Source organism: Oryctolagus cuniculus, chromosome 18 (assembly GCF_051225735.1).
Source record: "Oryctolagus cuniculus isolate XC-2025 breed Fujian yellow rabbit chromosome 18, ASM5122573v1, whole genome shotgun sequence".
Lineage (NCBI taxonomy): Eukaryota > Metazoa > Chordata > Mammalia > Lagomorpha > Leporidae > Oryctolagus > Oryctolagus cuniculus.
In genome coordinates, this window is record NC_142884.1 from 37,803,173 (window position 1) to 37,807,793 (window position 4,621).

The window sequence follows — 4,621 nt, forward strand, 5'->3', positions numbered from 1 at the left end:
CATCAGAAGGTGGCCCAAGTGCTTGAACTACTGCATTCATGTGGGAGGCCTGGAAGAAGCACCTGGCTTTAGATTGGCTCAGCTGAGGTCAATTTGGGAAGTGAACCAGCAGATGCAAGATCTGTCTCTACCACTTCTCTGTAACTCTGCCTTTCAAATAAATAATAGATTTTTAAAATGGGGGAAAAGGGCAGTTTTGTTGCCTTCCCTTTCCTTAGAGTAACATAATCAAAATCTGTTAGGCAAATGAATAAGGGAAATTCTGAGATCATGTATTGACCACAGAAGAGAATGGATTCCTTGTGCATTTTCTGCAAGCCCATGCTAGTTAGAACCAAGGGAAGCATAACAAAAAAGGGGAGGCCTATATCCCTCTTATTTGTCTTCTTTGTTCATTGGAGCAGTGGAGAGTTGAGTAATGTAATATTGGTGTTTGTCTCCATACAGTTCACTTCTATTTAGCTGGTTCTTTTTTATTTTTGCATTTCTTTTTTATTTATTTTAAGAGATTTATTTGAAAGGCATAGAGACAGGGGTCTTCCATCTGCTGGTTTGATCCCCCAATGTTTGGGTAAGGCTAAAGGCCGATGAGCCCCCTTCCAGTTCTCCCATGTGGTGTGGGGTCCAAGCACCTGTCCATCACCACTGCACCTGTTGGCTGGAGTGGGACAGGAATTTGGGCGGCAGGGACTTGAATCAGCAACTGTGATGCAGGCCCTGCAGTTCTGGTTGCACCCCCAAACCATGGTGCCAGCCTTGATAAACTTTTCTTTAAAGTGGAATTAGGGGTAAAAACGATCTGAGGTGCATGTGCGGTTCCATTGTGAGAGGGGCTGAGGCCCCACGGGTGACCAGGGGCCAATAGGAACACCTGCAGCCTTGGCCCGCAGGTCCCAGGCATCTCCCCTCTCCTTCTGCCCCACCCACAGCAGCCCGGCCCATGCCCAGTCGTGCCTTAGGGATTTCCACCCCAAACTGGTCAATTCAGGTCACTTTGTGATCCCTGAACAGATTCAGTAATGCATGCTTCTTCTCTACTACAAAGATCTTATGTTGGTCATATTTCCAGTTACCAAAATCAAATCAACTCACACCTGGACTCTGAGTATTCAATGACATTAGTTATCAAAATAAATGTATTCAAATATTCAAAGACCACTTCAAAGCTTAACTGCCTTCAAGAGTTTTTGGCACTGGAACAGCCACTGTGGTTTTCTACACATGAGCACTCACTATTTTATATACCATTTAACAATTCAAACATCACTTCAGCTTCAGCAATACACAACAATAGAATGGATGATTCTACATAATAAACATGTTACATTAGTTTGGACTTAAAACCTAGAACTAAAACCATGTGGTAATATGGATGGATTTAAGGAAAGATGTAGAGCTAGGTAGCTAAGGCCACAGAATCCCAGACCTATTGATTTTAAGTGAGTCTAGAACAACTGCATTCCATTGCATTATCTTCCATCTCAGAGTCCTGCTTTTCCAGTGAGACCCACCCCACTCAGACCACGTATTTCCTGCCTGTGTCTTCACGGTGGTGGAAGCTGTTCTCATACAGGCATCTCCTGGACAGTCACCAGCTTCCTGATTTACTACCTGAACTGGAATCAACAGTTGTGAGGGATGTTTCCCAAACACCCAGGCTGAATTGAATGTTCGTCTCTGGCAGTCAAAAACTTCTGCCTTAGGAAACAGAACATGTCCTCTACTCTGGGGCTCCTTTTTCTTCTCATGGGGTTCTGTGGTGATCTGTGGTTTTCAACACAAATCCTGGTAGCATTCTGACTCAAAAGAAAGACCAGGGATAAGAGTTCTTTCTGGGGGCTGGTGTTGTGGCATAGCAAGTTACACTGCTGCCTGCAGCACTAACATCCCACATGGATGCCGGTTTGACTCCCAGCTGCTCTACTTCTTCCCTAGCTCCTTGCTGGGTAAAGCAGCAGAGAATGGCCCAAGCACTTGGTCCTCTGCCCCCACATGGGAGACCTGGAGGAAGCTGCTGGCTTCAGCCTGGCCCAGCCCTGGCCATTGTGGCCATTTAGGGAGTGAGTCAGCAGATGGACCTCTGTCTTTCCCTCTCTTTTTCTCTCTGTAACTATGCCTTGCAAAAAAATACAACTTCAGAAAGTTATTCTCCATCAAGCAATACACCCTTTTCCAGGCAGTTGTAAAGCTGGGAGTCATAGCTTCTTGTATATTTTGGATAATAAGAGTTTTGGTTTGAAAGCATGTTCATCTGAGACAAAGATCACTCATTATCCTTTGTTAGAGAAGGGGGCTCTGCTCTTTGAAAGTGAAAATTAGAAGCGGTAATGTGTGATGAGCTCCACCTGCCAGGTCTGGGGAGACTTATTTGAAAGACAGGACACCAGGAGAGGAAGCTTTTCAGATTCCCTGGCCCTTGCTTTAGTCTTACGTCTTTACTTCTTTTGTTGCATCTTGATGTCAAGAGTGTACTCTTTATGCTGAAATGAGGAATTGTGTCTTACCTCTTTTGGGCCTTTTTCTAAGAAGAGTGTATATATTTTTCTTGCATATAAGGATGGCTTCTGGGGGTGCGTGGATCTTTTTTGGAAGTTTTCACAAGCCAGCCAGTAGCCTATATTTTCTTCACAGAATTCAGTTTTTAGAAAAGCCTCCAATACAGCCAGACCATCTGTAGGTAGGGAAGAGCAGGCAGAAAAATAAAAAGAAACATGAGGAATATGAGGAAGCTAATGATCAAATAATCCCTTGTATTTTTCTAGTACTAGGATTAGCTATTCTCGTTTTTACTCAATCCTGTAATCCTGCGGATTTAGCTCTTTAAAGACAAAGATGCCTGTAGGCAAAATACTTCATTGGTTCCATACTACTAAAACAGAAATACTTCAGTTTGTTTTAGTGCCAAAAATGTATTTACAGGAGAGGCATAAATCCTCAGGGAACTAAGTCTCTTGCAAACACTGCATGCAATGAAAAGCATCCTCAGCCTCAACCAAGAGCACTGCCATTGCAGAGCTGAAGGCTGATTTATCTTCCCCACCTGGTGTGAATATGCTGCGAAATAAGCGGAGATAAACAGACCTTCTAGGTTAAGTCAAATTCTCCCTGTTGAGCTGCTCATTTGAGGACACAGCCTTTCTGCACTCTTGTGATACTTGCAATGGATTCAATTCAAGCCTAATTCACAATTGCTGGCCAGCAGCTCCTGGAATGCTTCTGACCACAACAGTGCTTCCTTCGGGGAAGGTCTGCAAGAGCAGTTCTCTAATGAGTTGTGCTCAGAGCAGTTCCCCTCCCAGCTCAGCAGTGAGCTCTTCAGGTTGCAAACACAGGAATCTCAACTTACTTGATGAAAGCTTGCTACCTGCTTTTCTTGCCAATTGTGGCCTTCCCAGGAATGGTGGAGTTTTGCCATAGGTAGCTCAACCCGGTCTTCAATACTCTTATTCTTAAAAAAAAGACAATTCACTAAGTGGTCATCCTTGAATACACTACTGAGCCTGAATGCATTTTTACCAAATAAAGTCACCCAATAGCTATAAACCAAAAGCCAACAACAGGCTTACCCACCTAATATTACACTCAGCCCCGAAGTACTGAGCAGTTTCATCAGTTCCTCAGAATGTAACTACGCTGTGAGGACTAAAGATAGGACTGCCCAAATTTTAATTATCAATACACTGCACAGCTAATAAAGCAGATGCTGTCTCTGGCCCACAAAAGGAGACAATTTCCCTGCAAGGTTAACCACAATCGGGAGACATTTTGCACCTGATGGAACCCACAGCAGAACTGCCTTGAGCCGGCTCCTCTCCTTTCCTTTCCACCTTTGGTCCTGGATGGGCCAGAGACCATGCACAGGAGGTGCCATTGGTCACCCGTTGCCCCCTGTCTACCTGCAATGCTCCTGGTAGGAAGATGCTGCAGAACAGTGATTTGTCCCATGATTGTCACTGTGTGAGATCATCCCATCATGAGAAAATGACCATGGATTCAAATGAGATATCAACCGCAGAAGCACTTCCCCCAGCATCAGTGCAGGAGGGTGGATGATGGAAGGCACAGCATGGCCAGGACTCTAGGGACCCTGCAGGACTCTGCTGCCCTGGATGCCTATAGCAGGCAGCTGCATGCAGCCCAGTGTGCCAACAGCGCCCTCCTACGAAACCCTTCCCCCTGTCTGCCCATGCAGACCACACAGATGCTGTGTCAGTGAGTAAATCAGCACCGCGCACTTGGTTTTCCTGATGAGACTTGGCCTTCATTACTTCCCCAAGCGCAGCACGTGCTGCAAGCCTCAGCCAGCAGGGCCAGCGGGAGAGGTGGGCGGTCGCACTCACCAGGTCTGTCTCTTCTTCTCCTGCCCCTCCTGACTCAGGGGCCACCACCTGCATTCTAGCCCCAAGGTACAAAACAGCCAAGAAGCTAAACGACCCACATCACCGGCCTACACCGCAACTACCAGCTGCCCACCAATGACCATCTTCTTTATAGCCAGCCTACATGGGGCGGGTCTGGCAGCACTGGACCTGCCCCAGGGCAGGGAGGATTGGCCTGAGGTTCCCCGCTGGGCAGAGCCTGAGCTGCCCTGCAGCAGATTCTGGAAGCAAGAGAGCTGCTG

At 46.4% G+C, this 4,621-nt stretch overlaps 1 long non-coding RNA gene across 2 annotated transcripts; it reads right to left on the minus strand.

Moving 5' to 3' along the window:
• Nucleotides 1–2,539: 2,539 nt before the first annotated feature.
• On the minus strand, nt 2,540–4,496 carry LOC149120923 (uncharacterized). 2 transcript variants are annotated; one of them, XR_016225514.1, is made up of 4 exons: nt 4,341–4,496; nt 3,347–3,448; nt 3,082–3,248; nt 2,540–2,671 (listed from the first exon to the last, which is right to left on the minus strand). It is a non-coding gene; the product is annotated as an uncharacterized LOC149120923 (long non-coding RNA). The 2 variants fall into 2 exon arrangements; XR_016225513.1 differs by lacking the exon at nt 3,082–3,248 and having other exon boundaries at nt 4,341–4,491.
• Nucleotides 4,497–4,621: the final 125 nt, after the last annotated feature.